The 19,702-nt window shown below is 45.8% G+C and overlaps 1 protein-coding gene across 12 annotated transcripts in view; it reads left to right on the plus strand.

The window, feature by feature from the left end:
• LOC135913786 (putative protein kinase C delta type homolog) overlaps window positions 1–19,702 on the plus strand; it is a 725,274-nt gene that overhangs the window by 469,006 nt on the left and 236,566 nt on the right. The window lies entirely within an intron of this gene.

A 19,702-nucleotide genomic window follows, 5' to 3' on the forward strand; every position in this document is an offset into this window, starting at 1 on the left:
GGACGCAAAAGAGTAGAGAAACTAACACCATGAGATGTAGACGCTTAGACATAAATTTCCGGAGGGGGATTCAGACTGGGAACAGAGCAAAGGGAATATTTCGTTTCAGGCGCAAACCAAATGTCATATCTCTTGCCGTTGCCACAAAAGTAATGTTGGTGCGTGTGAGAGCGCTTTGCATGCTTTTTCAATCTGTTTGGAACATTGTGAGATAATGCCTAATTATTTATTGGATGATTAATTTATTTTAGTTAATGCAAACCCTAAAAGCACTCGCCACAATGGTATTACATAGGGGATGGCAAAAATTACATGACAATCTACAGAAAATGAATAGGATACACGAATCAAGATGTGGCGAAACTCAATGAAACACAATGAAAGAAAGCAACATAATAAACAGTATGAAAAAAATCAAACACATGCTGAAAGGGAGTAAAAGAAATCGCCATGAAGCAACGGATGATGATAACATTTCTGAAAAAGAATTAAGCGAGCAAGTTTGCGACGACGGCAAAGGTTATCAAGACCCGCACGAGCTTTTAACGCCGTTACGCCAGTGAAACGTGAGTAATCTGTAAAAGACATGAAACGACGAAACCGAGCGAAAGTATCGAGCCAGGTTTCTGGATCTCCCGACGAAGCTCCACGGAAGGCATGTGGCTCCCTGAGTTGTTGAAACACGGGATGAGGGACGCTGAAGCTGCCATTGTTGCTGTTGACTTGGCGACGTTCTTCCTGGTCGTCTCAGGCAAAAGTCCCTGCTCTGGGGACAGTCCTTGCAGCCTGCGGCTACTTCGCTGGCCCTTGGCGCTATTGGTCTTGTCTTCGGCGTTCGGGCATGGACCGCGGCTCTGCGGGGTCGTCCGGTAGATGAACGCAAAGCACTACCCGAGGTCGCATAGTAGTGACGTTATAGACAGCAGCAAAACTACGAATTACGAAACTTTCGTTTTAATGGGCGGACCTGTGCCCCCAAAACAGGCTACATTCAAAGAACGACCATTGCGGCGAACACAGTGGTGATGATCGAAAATCTGTTCTGCCGGTCAAGCGCGTCGGCTTTTAGAATTAATTATCGAAGGTTCTTGAAGACAGGCGCCCGCCTGTCTTCAAGAAAATACTACACAATTCGCGTCGCTCATACAATCAGATTACACAAGCTTCGGTGACAACATACATTGCATAGAACGATCAATAACATCCCAGTAAGTTCCAGTCATGCAGGCGGGTCTTGCGCTGAGCGATAACTTCAAGTTGTTAGTGGGTAAAATGCACTCCCCGAGAAAACATAGAATCCAAGTGGACCGAAAGATTACTTGCTGTCAGTGGGAGTCACCACGCACGCGTAATGCAGGGAATGCGGAGGTTGTCAACAGCGTCAATATGACACACACACACACACACACACACACACACACACATATATATATATATATATATATATATATATATATATATATATATATATATATATATATATATATATATATATATATATATATATATAAACGAGAAGCAAGGGGGTTAACCGAGGGACCCGATATTTATTAGTCATTTAATGAGAAGCCAACAAACACTGACACCAAGTACAACATAGGGGAAATTGCATGTGCTTAATAAATGAAATAAAGTAATGATAAATTAATGGAAATTAAAGTGGATGAAAAAACAACTTGCCGCAGGTGGGAACCGAACCCACAACCTTCGCATGTCGCGTGCGATGCTCTACCAATTCAGCTACCGCGGCGGTGTTTCCCCATCCACTTTCTTGGGTATTAATAACTAGTAGAACCCTGGGAGTGTTAGCCAGCGCCCCCACTCACAGACCTTGGCGGCGGACGTGGAACGTCTTTTTTGCCGCAGGCGTCACGAGAACGTGATCTTTTTCGGGTGAAGGGAACTGGTCAATAAACCCACATATGCTACCTGAAGGCATCAATGTTGCCGGATTCGAGACCCTCCACTTTAATTTCCATTAATTTATCATTACTTTATTTCATTTATTAAGCACATGAAATTTCCCCTATGTTGTACTTGGTGTCAGTGTTTGTTGGCTTCTCATTATATGACTAATAAATATCGGGTCCCTCGGTTAACCCCCTTTCTTCTCGTTTATTACTTAACGAGGGTCTCGAATCCGGCAACATTGATGCCTTCAGGAAGCATATGTGGGTTTATTGACCAGTTGCCTTCACCCGAAAAAGATCACGTTCTCGTGACGCCTGCGGCAAAAAAGACGTTCCACGTCCGCCGCCAAGGTCTGTGAGTGGGGGCGCTGGCTAACACTCCCAGGGTTCTACTAGTTATTAATACCCAAGAAAGTGGATGGGGAAACGCCGCCGCGGTAGCTCAATTGGTAGAGCATCGCACGCGACATGCGAAGGTTGTGGGTTCGGTTCCCACCTGCGGCAAGTTGTTTTTTCATCCACTTTAATTTCCATTAATTTATCATTACTTTGTTTCATTTATTAAGCACATGCAATTTCCCCTATGTTGTACTTGGTGTCAGTGTTTGTTGGCTTCTCATTATATGACTAATAAATATCGGGTCCCTCGGTTAACCCCCTTTCTTCTCGTTTATTAACTAACGAGGGTCTCGAATCCGGCAACATTGATGCCTTCAGGTAGCATATGTGGGTTTATTGACCAGTTGCCTTCACCCGAAAAAGATCACGTTCTCGTGACGCCTGCGGCAAAAAAGACGTTCCACGTCCGCCGCCAAGGTCTGTGAGTGGGGGCGCTGGCTAACACTCCCAGGGTTCTACTAGTTATTAATACCCAAGAAAGTGGATGGGGAAACGCCGCCGCGGTAGCTCAATTGGTAGAGCATCGCACGCGACATGCGAAGGTTGTGGGTTCGGTTCCCACCTTCGGCAAGTTGTTTTTTCATCCACTTTAATTTCCATTAATTTATCATTACTTTATTTCATTTGTTAAGCACATGCAATTTCCCCTATGTTGTACTTGGTGTCAGTGTTTGTTGGCTTCTCATTATATGACTATATATATATATATATATATATATATATATATATATATATATATATATATATATATATATATATATATATATATATATATATATATATATATATATATATATATATATATATATATATATATATATATATATATATACTGTACCGCGGGCACTGGAGGGGAGTGGAAGAGGACGAGGAATCGACGCCAGGTTGGACCGTCCCAGCTCTTCTCTGTCCTTTTCACTGTAAATAAATAGATTCTACATCCGTAACAAGTGGTGGAAGTGCTGGGTACTGGACGCCCTGGACAATCCGGTCCTACAAGATCTTCGAAGAAGCAGACGCCTGGTTGCACTACCCCGAGAGCCTACAAGCATGACGGATGCCCAAGCAGGCCACTCAACGAGCACCATCGAAGAAGGCATCGTTCAAACCAGCCTAATACCAAGGCAACCTAGCTACTGGACGCCGGAACCACTCATATTCTCAGGTAAGACAGAAGAAGATGTGGATGACTGGCTGAGACACTACGGAAGAGTAAGCTGGCATAACGGGTGATGTACGTCAGCGCAACTTGTCAACGTTACATTTTTTCTTGCCGGTACCACTCTGCTTTAGTTTGACAATCATGAACGCGTGCTGGCCACTTGGGAAACATTTGTCCAGGAACTGAAAGCCTGCTTAGGCGGCTCTAGTTGCAAAAAGAAGAAAGCGGAACACACGCTTCTGCGCAGAGCCCAATTGCCTGGTGAAACGCGTACAACGTATATTGAAGAAACATTGAAGCTATGCGGGATTGTAAACGCGTATATGCCGGATGAAAACAAAGTAAGACTTCTGTTAAAAGGCATTGCTGAAGACGTCTACAATTTTTAATAACGAAAAAAACCTGAACACTCCTTCCGAATTCAGGCAGCAATGTCGCGCGTTTCAAGCTCTGAAGACCCGAAGGATCTTACTGAAGTTCGGGCGCTTCGACAGCGTCACCACATTTGCAAATATGAACATCGCTGCCTGCGATGACATCGCCTCGATCGTACGTCGAGTGGTTCAAGAAGAGCTAGCACGACATCAGGAAGTAGGCACGGGTTATCAGTGCTCGTTTGACGAGTGCATTCCGGAACCACCTTCCTGGTCGCGAGAACATCGCATCGAACGGCGACCGCCTTCTGAAGAGCCACACTTAAATCTCACGAGATTTTAGTCTCTCCCGGCGAATCTCAGTCACCGCCAGTCCTCACCAGTCCGTCGTGACACTACGGAGTAGTACCCCACACCACGACGTGTGCCTGCGGAATACCCGATGCCACGCGTACCTGCTCCATTTGGTTTCAACCATGACCTACCCGTCTGCTCCGCCTGCGGTTCCCGAGGACATATTGCTCGCTTTCGTCGCCGCCGCCTGCAGCGGGCGACACGTTTTTCGGGGTGCACAGTTCGTGTGCACGAAGACGCGCCCGCGCCATTAGAAGTCCATCCTCTGCGGCAAGTGGGGTCGTACCAATCACGCGATGAGTTACACTGCCGCCGACCCGACTGTGCAATTCGCCATCCCCGCGCCGTCATCGGTCGCCTTCCCCGTCGCAGCTGGGAAACTAGTAGGCGCGGCCAATGGAGGTGCGGTCGCGTGACGGTCAGACTCGCCAATACCTCCTTCTGTTCTTGTGCTGAAGCAAAAGGTTTGCGTGTCTATAGACGCTGCAAATACTACTGCTATTGTCGATGCGGGTGCAGCAATTTCTGTCATGAGCCTTCGCTTCAAAGATCGCTTAAAACAGAAAGTCGTGCTCGCGTGGAATCGCAAAGAAATTCTTCGTGGAGTTGAAGGTGAAACGCTGCACCCTGTTGGTGTTTGTTCGGTTTTGGTTGCGATAGGAAGACAGAGTTTTAGAGCCGAGTTCACTATATTGGTCCACGCAAGTCATCATGTTATTTTAGGCATAGACTTTCTACGTGAATGCAGCGCTATATCATACATTACTGAACACGTTATACTGAAACAATGGCACTTGTCTCAGTTAACGCATCCGATGTTTCGAGGTTTCTTCTGCATTCGATTATCCTAGTTCCGCCACGGAGCTCCTCGTGTGGCGATAAGTGATCGCGGCCGGTACTTCACCACTGACGTCATGGGAGAGCTGTTATGCCTTTCTTGAACTCAATATCGCCATTCCACGCATTACTATCCGCAAACCAACAGTCTAACCGAGCGCACCAAACATACCTTCGTCAACATGCTTTCAATGTATGTCTCAGTGGATCGTAAGAACTGGGATACCGCATCACCGTTCATCACGCATGCCTTCAACGCAGCCAAAGATGAAGTCACAGGATACGCACCTTTCTTTCTCCACTATTCACGCCATCCTCAAAGTTTTCTCGACACCATACTTCCTTTTTCGCCTAACGACGATGTACCTGTGACGCAGACATTGTGTCGCGCCGAAGAAGCCCGTCGACTTGACCGGCTCAGAACCCTATCGTCGCATGTTCATGTTAAGGCTTCCTACGACGCAAATCTGCCCGTCAGGTTCGCCACCGGTGACTTCGTGTGGCTGTGAGCACCGGTTCGGAAAAGGGGATTTTGCCAAAAGCGTCTCTCCAAGTATTCGGGCCCGTTCGTCATTCTCAAATGCTTAAGTGAAGTGACCTATGCCATCGCTAAAGTGACGGCTGATGACCACCGTTCACATAAGAGGCAAGTTATGCACATTGCACGATTGAAACCGTGCCATCAATGCGTACTCTGACTCGCTCGATTAGCTTCGTCTGCCTGGGAGGAAAATGCAGCGCCGTATCGGAGGAACGTGGAAGCAAAGGAAGTAGCGATGCGAGGTTTTGGGAGGATCGGCGGTTTCGGGCCGTCCCATGTCGTCTCCACCCTTTTCACTGTAAATAAATCCCTCCTGCATAACAATATATATATATATATATATATATATATATATATATATATATATATATATATATATATATATATATATATATACAGGGTGTTTCAGCGCACACTTTCAGTATGTTTAAAAGTTATCTGTGGCAGATAGCTCAATTCTAGTTTACGAGCCCGTCTGCTCGAAGCAGCGGACACTACTTCCACAAGAAATTGAAATGCACAAACGTCCTTACGCTTATCTTGTCCCCGAACAATGATCGTCATCTGTCTTGACTTCCCTTTCTTCAACAAGCTGCACGTGCTACATGTGGATGCCAGATTGTATTTGTGTGCTTTGTATTTCCCGACATCGGGTCGTGCGGCAAAGCCAAATTTACAACTAAATTTTGCTGTGCTGGGTCCCAAACAAGAAATCGCTAATTAACTTTCTAGCTAATTATTTGATGACCCGTATTGCAATTTACAAATTATGCCAGTGGACATCGCAAGCCGGATCCATTTGGAACAGATTCTAAGGACGACACCACTTTCGAGATATAAATTTGTGGAGAGAGAGAGAGAGAGATAGCAAATGGTAAATGAAAGGTAGGGAGGTTAACCAGGACTGAGCCCGGTTGGCTACCCTACACTGGGGAAAGGGAAAAGGGGACTGAAAGATTCAAAGAAGAAGAGAAAGTCCACTGGGGATATCGTTCGGTCACTCAGTCCGGATCACAGACGCTGACTCAGTCCAGTAGCCTTCAAATATCGCAGCAGAGCTTTTGTGGCCTTTCGTAGCTGCGATATGCGAGGCCATGGTCCCAAGATCCTCTTCAAGGTGAACGGTGTTCTGTCTAGCTGATTGAGAGCTGTGCAGAGGTCACGTCTTTCGTTTTGAAAAGATGGGCAGTAGCACAGTAGATGTTCTATAGTTTCCTCGGCACCGCAGGCATTACTGTCGGCGCTATCAGTCATTCCAATCAAAAACGTATACGCATTGGTGAATGCGACGCCCAAGCGTAAGCGGCACAGCATTGTTGCCTCATTTCGCTGAAGTCCTGGTAACAGCCGCAGTTGCATAGAGGGGTCGAGGGAATGCAATCGTTCGTGGGTGAATTCAGGTGTATGCCACTTCTCTAATGTCATACGGTGTGCTACCTTGCTTAGGTGTTGGGCTGCGTCGGTCCGCGATAAAGGTACAGAAACAAGGGTTGCTCCTTCGTGGGCTTTCCTAGCAGCTTCGTCAGCGAGGTCGTTGCCGGAGATACCGCAATGGCCGGGCAGCCACTGAAACACGACGTCGTGTCCTTTTGCTATCGTACTATGGTGCATTTCTCGTATCTCCGACACTAGTTGTTCACACGACCCGCGACGAAGAGATGACAGAAGACATTGTAAGGCCGCCTTCGAATCGCAGAATATTGCCCACCGATTAGCGGGTTGGTTGTTAATGTAATCAACGGCACCTCGGAGGGCAACAAGCTCCGATCCGGTCGATGTGGTCATGTGAGAAATCTTGTATTGGACGCTAATTGATCGTGATGGTATAACCACTGCGCCGGTGGAGCTGGTCTGAGTGGAAGAGCCATCCGTATATATGTGGACTCGATCAAAGTAGAAAGTGTTCAAACAATCCAGAGCTGCTTGCTTCAGGGCCAAGGTAGGCAGGTCGGTCTTCTTTCTCATTCCTGCTACCGTGAGACGCACTTGAGGCTGTTCTAAACACCACAAAGCTGAGGTTGAACGTGCTGAGGGTGTGAAGCCCGATGGTAGACAGGCACGATGGATGCTGACCTCGTTGGAGAAGGACGCCTGCGGTCGTCGTTCTGGCAGGCAGGCAAGAGAGCTTGATTGTATGCGTGAAACATGACGAACATGGGCCCTAAGCGTGTCGATGCTAATGTAAGTCGTGATCGGATGGTCTCGAGCCAATATAATGGTTCCTGATGTTGAGGCGCTCCGCGGAAGTCCTAGGCAAACACGTAGTGACTGGGCTTGCACGCTCTGTAGTTCTCGAAGATTTGACTTGCATGTTTTAGCAAGTACGGGAGAACTGTAACGTAGCAATCCGATAAAAAGTGCTCGATATAACTGTAGCATGGAGCCCACTGATGATCCCCATGTTTTCCCGGCGATGAACTTGAAGACATGAACAATAGATGTGAGCTTCTTCTTCAAATGGGCAACGTGAGGGCTCCAAGAGAGGTCCCGGTCCACAATGACACCCAAAAACCGATGATTTCTCTTGTAGGAGATAGGCTGGCCATTAATGCATACTGGATAACGAGACATTGGTTTTCGTGTAAAAGCGACTAACGCACATTTTTCTGTTGAGATGGTAAGGCCTTGTGCGTGAAGATAGTGAGATGCCTGTGTTGCTGCTTTCTGCAGCCTGGCGCGAACCTGCAGACGAGTGACCGCTGATGACCAGATGCAGATGTCGTCGGCGTAGATTGAGACACTCACTGTTTCTGGTAGGGATTCGGCCAGCCCAAGAAGCGCGAGGTTGAAAAGAATAGGGCTTAGAACCCCACCTTGGGGAACTCCTCGGCATATGTAGTGGTCGGTAGTTGGACCATCTTCCGTACGTACGAACAAGGACCTTTGTGTCAAGTAGTTTCTGATCCATCGATATACTCGCCCTCCCAGTTCAATTGTCAAAAGTGCGTCTAGAATGGGTTGATGGGAAACGTTGTCGTAAGCGCCTTTCACGTCCAGAAAGAGCGCTACTGATAATCGTTTCCATGATTTTTGCTGTTCTACAGAAGATACCAGATCGATGACACTATCAATCGATGAACGGCCTCGTCGAAATCCCGCCATTGAGTCAGGGTAAATTTTGTTGTGTTCAAAGTACCATTCGAGACGCATGAGGATCATACGTTCCATGAGTTTCCCGACGCAGCTGGCAAGTGCTATCGGCCGATACGATGCCAGTTCGAGCGGTGACTTTCCTGTTTTTAGTAGTGGTACCAGGCGGCTTCGTTTCCATTCCTGTGGGACGACACCATCTTGCCATGAACTATTAAAAAGGCTGAGGAGTTCTCTTCGTGCTTCTCGACCTAGGTGGCGCAAAGCAGTATATGTTATGCCATCGGGCCCTGGTGAAGATGGACACCTACAGAGCGCCATAGCAGCTTCTAACTCTTCCATAGAGAAGGGAGCCTCCATACTGGTATCTCGTGGACCGGGGATGTCGCTTAAAGCCATCGCAGGGACTAAAACTGTGCCGCCGGTGATTTGCGCGCAAAATTCCTCTGCGACGTCTATCTCACGGCGGTTTTGATAGAGAGCAAGGGCGTTAAAAGGGTGTCGTTGCTGGGGTCTTGAGCAAAGACCCCGTAAGGTACGCCACACACGGGACAATGGCTTGCGGGGGTCTAGTGACTCGCAAAATCATTTCCATCTTTGATCCGCTAGCGTATCCATTCGGCGTCTTATCTTCTTTTGCATTCGCCGAGCTTCTCTGAGGTCAAGAATTGACTTTGTGCGCCTGTACCTCCTTTGAGCACGGCGACGTATTGTACGAAGCCTTTCCAATTCAATGTCATTCTCTGTACGCTTTTTCGAATGTGTGAAGCAACGCGTGCAATCTTCCATTGCCTCTGCAATTATATCTTCTAATCTGCGTGCGATATGTTTCTTGCAGATGTCTTCTACTCGATCTTGAAAGATTGACCAATCGATTTGGCGAGATACATCCGGTAATGCGGCGTCTAGACCATTGATTCTCACATAGGTCGGAATGTGATCACTTCCATGGGTTTCAATATCAGTGAACCACTGCACGCTCGAAGTCAGGCAACGTGACACCAAAGTCAAGTCGAGGCAGCTACTGTACGTTGTTCCTCGCAAAAATGTCGGACTTCCGTCATTTAGAAGACACAGGTTGTGGCCTGATGCAAAGGATATTAGTGACCTGCCCCTCGAATTTATCCTGGAGCTTCCCCATATATGGTGGTGAGCGTTGAAGTCCCCAGTTATTATCCAAGGACCGGGAGTAGTAGCCATAATATCTTCTAGTCTTTTGCTGTCAAACTGACTTGTTGGGGATAGGTAGACGCCAATAATAGTAAAAGACAGTCTCTTCCTTTTCACACTAACACTCCACAGAATTTGTGGAGAAATGCATTGGCATTACTGTTGTGCTTCAGTGCATGAAACAATGTTTTGTGAACAAATTAACTGGAACGCCAATACATTTCTCCACAAAGTTCGGGAATTTATGTCTCGAAATTGGTGTCATCTCCAAAATTCCTTCCAAGTCGATCCGCCTTGCGAACTCTATGGCTAGAATGTGTAAATTGCAATATGGAGGCATAATGTAATTACTTAAAAACTTAATTAATGAATGTTTATTGATTAGTTTTGCATCTCAATTTTTTGTACAAGTATTGTCCGCCGCTTCAAATAGACCGGCGCAGGAACTAGAATTGTGATATCTGCCACAGGCAGCTCTTAAAGATTTTTGAAAGTGTTCGCTGAAACGCCCCTTATATATCCGTGTGTGTGTTTTTGTGTGTCACGTTGATGTAATCTATATTTAGTAGTAAACCAAATCAAGTCCGATAAGCTTGCAGCCGCTAAGTCGAATGCTTCAGAGTGAAGGATTAGGTTAATAATTTCGCTTATGTTTTCATTAACGTCAGATTTTATGCAATAATGGTAAGTATCTGTTGATTTTATGTGAAATACGACAGCCGGAACCAGAGTTAAAATCTAGGATCTCTTGAGAATCACGTATATATATATATACATGATTCTCAAGAGACATAAGACAATCTTGTTGCCGCGCATAAGACTTGTTGCCGCGCATAAGGGGCACATCTTTGTGGCGTACTTATATTTTGCTATCTCTCTCCATACGCGATATTCTTTTAATCATTTATTGAGGGTCTTATGTAACTTGAACCAAGATATAAAAAAAAAACTCGTGCGCTGTTGGCGATCCAGACCAACATCACATTGCTCGCACTCTTCCAGAGTCGCTGAGACTATTTCTAAAGTGTGATTAGCTTGCCACTTTGGTGAGTTCAAGACTGGAAATTTAAAACTATACACTGTAGGAAAGTGGTGGAACGTTCACAGAGGTATGTACTGAAGTTGTTTCGAAAACAATGGCTTTTACGCGGTTCTCTCTTACAGGCTGTATAGAAATTCCGCGAAATAAAAAAAAGTTATGACATCATTCAGCGCTTGCGCGTATAATTTCGAAGGTTATCAACTGTGATTTAAAAGAAAGACACCCGCATGGTCTTTGTAAATGCAGTTTATTATTGTGTTTATATGAATTTTAAGCGTGAGCCAGTCAACGCAGTACTCTGGAATAGTGAGTGAGTGAAAACTTTATTGTACACGTCCGGCGATTTCGGCGGAGTGCGGGGCCATAAGCACCCCAGCCTAGGTGACGGCGTTCGGGTCCTTGCACTCAGGCGGCGTCATCGGCGTGCCAGAAGGCCCTGAGTTGATCGGCGAGGCCGTGGCTGAGCAAGGCCGCCTCCCAACGCGCCCCTCGGTTCGAGACTGCCATTTCTACCCCGTTCTTGAATAGCATTTTTTTTTTCTATCAGAAAGTTGAAGGAGGCCGTGGGTAAAAGACGCTCCTTTGATCAGCTTGGCATAAAACCACAGCCCCCTCAGTGCAACGCAATCAGCGATAACAGTACGCGCAGACACTCTATTAAGAATCAACATGGAAGTCGGGAAAAAAAAAAGATAACAATATGCGTAGATTCACACAAAGTCTAATGCTTGTCGCTTATCATTTTGAATAGTGGCCGATTTCTATCCTTATAGACGACCGCACGCCAAGTTTCATCCTAGACGCCAGCGCTCGTTTCTCCCCTGGCGGAGCGATTTCATCTCCAGCGGGGGTTTCCGTCGCCGCTTCCCTTCACGGTCGCGCCCGCGTTCAGTTCGCGCTGCGCGCGAAACGTCTCTTGTTTGCGACGGCACCTCTTCGGATGACCGGAAATTATTATTGTGTTGTTAACTGTCACGACAGCAATGTAAACATGAAAAGGTTGATGCCACCAGTGAAATTCTGCCGATTCATAAGAAAATGGTACGAAAGAAGCAGACGACAGAGATGGATTACTGCGGTGCGCCGAGCGAAGTAAACATCTGGCAAACGAAGCGAGCTCGTTCATTGATCCCTCCTGAGTGTATGACGGTTTCTATATGTAACCCACGTGAAATTAATAATTACTCGGTACATAATCCTTTTATTCATATAAAAACTTTAAGGTAAACGAGCGCTTGTCCTGTCTTCTTTCTCGTGTTTCGTTTGTGTGTGCGCTGTCTAAGAATGGAAACCACGTCTGTTGTATGCGCTAGCAGTGGCCGAAGTTCACGCGTGCCGAGAAATTGAATATGTGCATGATACATTGAACATGACCGGAGTTCATTCCCGCTTCACCACCGCACCGATTGATCGGGTTACTGGACGATACACACCCGCGTCTTGGTCGCACCGGCATTGCTGAAGCAGGAATTATTAATAATACTTTCAACTTCCGTCTCTTGAGTACTGTTAAAAAATGACCAAGCTGTCTACATTGCTGCCTCTATTCCATATTGTAGGGGACGTACTAGTTAAAGTTGTGTGCGCATGTCGTACTTGTGCTATGCAGCGATATATCTTGTTTATTTCCGCACAGTGTCGATAGAAGTCCGTCGTCGCCATCAGAGACAACACGGATTTGTAGCAAACATAATGTGAGAAGCTGCAAAAATGACTTTAGCTCGTAGGTGCCGTATGTATGTGCCGCATCGTATGTGCTGACGATTTTTCCGGCGGCACATACGATGTCGTTTCCAATTACCTGCTCAGCGTCCCTTACATGGTTAAGCAGACGCTGCCCTTTCGCCGCATTGCAGCCATAAAAATAATCGTCAAGCCTACCGATCTTCTTAAAGGCAAATATAGCGTGTGCAGTTTGTTTCACACTAAGGGGAAAACTCGGAACGTATTGCGTCGCGATGCGGCAAGCAATGGAGTCGTGCGGCGGCAGCAGCTCGAGCAGGCGCACACGCTTGAGGGGCAGTGTCGTGATCTGCGTCGTCTGCTACGGCGGCGCGCGCTGGCCGCATTTTCGGGAAGCGTGGTACTGTCAGGGGCAGTGCATCGATTTCATCGGTACTGCGGGAATTGAGCTGATATTCTTTACTAAACGTTGTGCGTCGCCACACTCTGATCCTTCATTGGCGATAATGGAGTTCCACAAACTTTTTTTGACAACATGGTTCATTTGTTCTTTCGAAAGGCCGGAGTACTGAGCGTGTGCACGTATATTTCTTCACTGTGTGTGCTACCGTAATGAGCAGCGACAAAAGGCACCAAGATGTGCGCGCAACGTGCTCAGTCTTTGTTTGACTCGAAAGGAAAACAAAGCACTCAACAATGGGAGTCGAACACGATGAAAAAAACGGACACGATTAAATGAACGTTTTAGGTTCAGACAATGAGCTGGAAGTGATTTTTCTCGATAATCATTCGCTACACCAGAGAGACCCTGCCCGCCGATGGGGAATTGGGCACGTCACGCTCGGAACTTCAGTTAGTATCTCGTCATGTCCCCAGCGGCAGCGATGACAGCGCTCATCCTGGAAGGCAGTGAAGTGTAGAATGCCTTGATCAGGGATGTGTTCATTCGCTGCACGTCTCAGTCACTGACGATGGTGGATCGAAGCCTATCCTCGGGCGACTGATAGAGAGGATGTTTCGCCAGAGATACTTTCAACCAGCCCCAGACATTTTAAATGATGTTGGCGCCCGGGGATTGAGGCGGCCGCTCCAAGAGAGTGACTGCGCGCTCTTCTAGCAGTTCTTGCACAGCACGAGCAGTGTGGATCGGCGTCCTATCGCGTTAGAATATATAGTCGCCTTCCAGAAACGGGCCGTCAAGAATGTATGGAATCAGTACGTCGTCTATGCCTGCCATGCAGCGATGAACTTACATTCGAGCCGTATCAGTGGGCGTCGCGCAACGCTTAGCAAAGAATACCGGCTCATTTCACGCAGTAACGATGTGATCAGCGCCCTGCACCTGACAGTAGAACGTTTCTCGACAATGCGGCCAGCGTGCGCCGCCGTAGCAGACGACGCCGTTCAAGATCCCGCCCCTCGAGCATCTGCGCGAGCTGCTGCCGCCGCCTGACTCAAGCGCTCGCCGCATCGCGATGCAATGCGCTTCGAGTTTTCCCCTAAATGTCAGAGAGACTGTACACCGCCCATCGAAGGAAATGTCCACGCGCACACACCGCGCGCGGCGCGAGACGTGCCCAAACACGCGCAGTGCAGGAGGCAATCAAGGCGGCGCGAACGAGAGATGGGAGGGGTACCACCGGCTAATAGAATTTTGCTCCGCATGCGGCGCTCCCAACGCCGGCGCAGCAGCGCCGCTCTCGGTGCCGTTCTTGTCTATAACGACGGTACCATTTAATCTACGTCCTGCTCACGTCCTGCCAGTGCGGCTCGCTTGTTTTCACAAAGATCACGTGGCTTTCATTGTATCGAAACACGCCATAGGTTGCTGCGGACCAGCGGTGCAGGCATGACGTGGCGCAATTTCTTTCTGTATACTTTAATTTTCGGACTTCGCTGCTCTGAAAAATAGAACCACGTAGAAGATAACCTCCTGGAAACAGCATTAGTAGGTTTTTTTCTGAACACACTGTACAATATTTCTTTCGCCTGTGCGCAAAAACGAATAGTTTAAAATCTCGAAATGTAAACTAATAAGCCAAGTGCACGTCCAACAAATACTCAGGAAACCTTCGAATAATATGCGTGTTGCTCTCATTCGCCTTTGATATGCAGCTTTCATTAGAGCGTGCTTTACCACATCATGTGGAACAATGTGTATTAATTTTAATAAATTCTGGTGTTCTACATGCCAAACCCACTATATGTTTATGGAACACGCCGTAGTGGGGGACTCGAGATTAATTTTGATCACCTGGGGTTCCTGTACGTGCGCCCAATGCAGGGAGACGGGCGTTTTCGCATTTCAGCCGCATCGATATGCGGCCGCCGTCACCGGGGTTTGATCCCAATACGTCGTGCTTAGCAGCACAACACCATAGCCGCTAGGCGGGTATCAATCACAGTGGCCCTGTATGCCTAACTCAAAGGGCAAAGACAGACATACGTCTTAAAAAATCCTCGAAATGCATCACTTGCATAATCACAGTTTCCTCCTCTCTAGACAGAGGGCGCCACGGGCCAAGGGACGCTTATTTGCGTTTCGAGAGAAAGGAACGCTGCTAAGCGTTCTCCACGAGGTCACCTAAAAAAGCGCGAATATCGCCTTTAAATGTACACTTGGTGACAAACACTAATTTTTTTAGGGCAGATGGTTTACTCGATCTACCTATATTATTATTCAGGAACCGCAATTATTGAAATGCCTTCCCGACGGAGTAAAGAATATGAACGCCCTTACGCTTATCTTGTCCCCGAACAACGATCGTCATCTGTCTTGACTTCCCTTTCTTTAACAAGCTGCACGTGCCACATGTGGATGCCAGATTGTATTTGTGTGCTTTGTATTTCCCGACATCGGGTCGTGCGGCAAAGCCAAATTTACAACTAAATTTTGCTGTGCTGGGTCCCAATTTACACACTGTTTCTCTTCTCTTCAAACAAGGTTACGTCGTTAAAATTTTCTACAAATTGCAGTTGTGGTAATCTGTGATGTGTAATATATTTTGCGGATTTTTACAAAGAATGCTGCAGTGTACCAACTATGCTAACGCATAAATGTAAACCAAAATGCTACGTTTTCCGAGTACTGCGTGGTTGTCTGACGCCCATGCGTCACATTTAGAAACAACTAAAATGTGAACTTATATGTCTTGCGGACATTTGTGCAAAATTAGTTTTGAGCATTCACATCCAATTTGTTTTTTTGTATATAGCTTCTGGAAAACGATGGGTTACTTTCATTTTTAAGAGCAAATTGCATAAAGAAAAAGACTGCAAAAACATTTTTAAACAGAAATCATCTTTACAAACTACGTGAGTATAAGTCTTTAGTGCATGAAGAAAATACTTCATTGTTTTCTCAAATTTTTTCTCGCGTATTTGTTTGGCGTAATTGAGAAAATTCAAAGGGCCCCTCGAATGTAAAAAATTTATTTTCCCATGCGAAATTTAGAGCAAATGTTTTTCCTGCCATGTCATATAAAACCGTCCATTGTTGAGCGCACTGAATGAGGACAGTTGGCTTCGAATGAATCATTTCTAAGGGGTCTACGCCACGGCGTCATCAGAATTCATTCGTGTGAACGTAGGCGTTGCTGCATATGGCAGTGCGTTTGTTGACCATGCATGGGAGGCGTTATCGTAATGAACGTAAATGACCGCAGGAAAAATAAACATCAAGACAAGCAGTTTTAATGACAAATTGGAAGCGCTGAGGTCTCCGACACATTTGTGCGAGTATGTCATGTTTCAGCAAACTTTTGACCTTACAGTGGTCTTTTGCCTACAGTTTACAGAGCACCGTAGTCTTTTGACTACTGTGCTCTATTTTAACTGTGCTCTGTTTCTCGCGCACGTTAGTTGTATTTTCAATTTCAGTTTATTTCTTAAAGTTCGGAAGACATTCCCAAAGGCGGCAGAAATTCAAGGAAATGAATGCCCGACAGATGACTCTGGCATTGTGCAGTAGTAGCGGTAGAGCGCGTATGCTAGAAATAAACTTTTTAGCAAAAGAAAACAAAGGCGGCTCTTCGGTTAGAGTACGAACTTGCCAGTAGTTTCAGCAATGGTGCGGAGAAAGTTATCCGTTCAATTAGGTAAAATCAACCTAAACCCACACAATAAATGCGGGAAAGACGAAAGATAAACTAGCTGTACATGTCCTATATCCATGACGAGGTTCAGCATGCTACAAATGCCATCCATCACCTGATTACAGCAAACCGGTGTGACAGTTGATAACGAAATGAAAATATAAGATTATATGAATTTGTACTGGAGGACATGAGTACCATGGCCACTGATCCATCGCTACGCATTGCCCTTACATAATGGCCAGACCTACTGAAGATATGCGGGATATAATAACCGAATAATTTTTATGAAAACACCGATACACGGACGAATCTAATTAATGTGGACACTGTGGCTACTCGTATATTAGTCTCAAATCACGGCGAGCTAGCTGCAGAAAAACTGAGCAATGAATGACTGTTTTGAAAAAAAAAACGTAATTGATATTGAGCATGCAGGCTGGATTGCGCAATGTATGAGCCCAACACTCTATTTCCTGCAGCTGAGGTGACGTCGGGAGCGCGTTAGAATCGCGAGCTCGAAGTATCAGTCTATTAAAAACTGCCACCTAAACGAATTCCTAGGTCCGGGCGCTTTCGTTTTGCTGCGGAATCGGCTGACTGAGTGCACCACCCTGAACGCATTCTGGGAACGACGTAAAAGCATACGCAGAAGCAATTGGAAGTTACATGCCTCGGCGATCAAAGCTTCTTTGCGTTTCCGAACTCATTGCGTCCCGCCCGAGAAGTTCGAAAGCAATCGTAAATTTTTTCTTCTTAGTTTTCAGCGCTTTTTCCCCTTCCTGTCGAGGCAGTTTTGCGCAATGCCAGGAATGCGACGCTTACGGGAACATGGTCGAGCGTTTGTGTCACTGTTCATTCGAAATAGACGAGCCCCGCTCAGTCTGATGCGATCCGAGCACCGTCGAGGCACGCATTCCTCGGGCCAGGCCTAGCAAATGCCTGAGCAACTTGAAAGCTTTCCTTCCGTGCACCGACGTGGATCTAATTCCTTCCGAGTGCCAGGACGTATCGCTCCGGCTCTAGGGTCGGATTGGAGCACGTATGAACGTTGATGCTCAGACATTTCATTCCGTTATATTTCACTTTATCATGCTCCCTTTTCGGCGTCGTTTGCCCACCGGAATGAATATTTGTAAAGACGATAAAATTATGCGCTGACCTGCAATCCAGCATCTCAAGCCTCGCGCGTTTACTGTACTTTTCTTTTTCTCGTAAAAAAATGATCTATGATAACAGAGAAAAGATGTGTGGAAAATGCTTGGGCCTGTTTGTGCCACCTTACGCAAATTGTATCACCAAAATTTGCGCAAGCACGCTTATTTTCTATCTGTCGCATCCAGCGCAAAAAAAAGAACATGGCAGCCGAAGACATTGTAATGTTTGTGTCTCGATAAATATGTAACATTCTGCGACAGCACTTCAGCTCATGTCGCATGAACATTTTTGCTGGGGCAATAGACTGATATCCTTGAATTTCGCCCGGACTAAAAACTTGGACGCCTCAGAAATTTTAGGAAAATCGTGCAAAGTATTCACAGCTAGCATATCACTTCAAACAAAAAGCGGGAAAATATTTGTTAAAAAGGTATCTTCCAAGGCGCCGCATGTTATTTCACGGCAGATCAATGTGTGTCTGCAAGAAATAAATAAAAAAGGAGCAGAAAGCAAATATAATAATTAACATGATATATATTGGCAAATTGCTTGTTGTGCATGACATTATCGTGCTCAGCAATGTCGGAGGTTAATTTTACAATAATGACGTCCTAATGTGATGAAAAATAGCTTGATGACAAAAGTTCAGGATGCGTGTTGACCGTCTTGAAGGATTGAAGGAGCAGGCCTAACTAGGAATGGTTGTCATAAGGACAATGTGTCTCGAGAAGGAAGTTTTCGGGCGAATAAACATAGGCTTCAGCGCATGTGAGAGACTACCGCATGTACTCGCGTAATACATACCGACAACATTTATTATTTTTGTCTGTGTGTGTGGGTGTCTTTAACTGGTCATCACACCATCAAATATTGCTGAAGCGACAGTTGCCTGTTTGTTGAGACGTCGTCGTAGACACCCAATTAAAATAGGTCAGAACAGAGTCAGATGTTCAGTGACTATAGGTTCAGCTAGTGTCTGCAAATAAAGAACCATTGGAGTTCCTTGTTGGGCAGATCCTTTGCTCTCATTTGAAAGGTTACTGCTAGTGTTTGGAAGTCACGTTTTGTTTAAGTGGGCAGCGGCTGACGCAACAACCCCGATTTCAGGTGACTTTATTTTTCTTTATTTTTTTATTCATTCATTCATGAATTCCTTAGTGATAACAATGTACTATCAAAATTTCAACATGGATTTAGAAAAGGGTTATCCACTGTTACACAACTAGTTACAACTGTGCATGAATTTTCACGAGTGCTTGATGCATCAGGTCAAATAGATGTTCTCTTTTTAGATTTCTGTAAAGCCTTTGACAAAGTGCCACATGGGAAACTGCTTTACAAATTACAGTGCTTGGTGTTACCAAGACAAATAGTTCAATGGATTGCGGCTTACCTTCACAACAGACAACAGTATGTAGTAATAAATGATTCATCATCTGCTATTCTTCATGTCACGTCTGGAGTTCCACAGGGAAGTGTATTGGGACCACTTTTGTTTTTAATTTATGTTAATGACTTTTTTTTATACATACTGCAGCGCAATTTGCGCTATAGCAGGAGTGGGTTAAGAAAATGTACAGAAAATGCATGGGAATATACAGCGGTAAACACAAGTGAACACTATTAAAGAGCACAGATGAAAAGGAAAATACACAAAAATACAAGTGAACACTTTTACAAAAGAGCACTGGTGAAAGAATACACAAGTTATACAAATGTTATACAAATGCTGCCAGGCATACCCATGCCTGATTATGCCCATACCCATACTCATAATTATGCATCTGGGATGGCGGTTGCAAAAATTTGGGATGAACATGAGCGAATGGATCCAGGTAATGAATTCCAGTCTTCGATTGAGCGGGGAAAGAAGCTGAATTTGAACATG

The sequence above is a fragment of the Dermacentor albipictus genome, chromosome 6 (genome assembly GCF_038994185.2).
Source record: "Dermacentor albipictus isolate Rhodes 1998 colony chromosome 6, USDA_Dalb.pri_finalv2, whole genome shotgun sequence".
NCBI classification, from domain to species: domain Eukaryota; kingdom Metazoa; phylum Arthropoda; class Arachnida; order Ixodida; family Ixodidae; genus Dermacentor; species Dermacentor albipictus.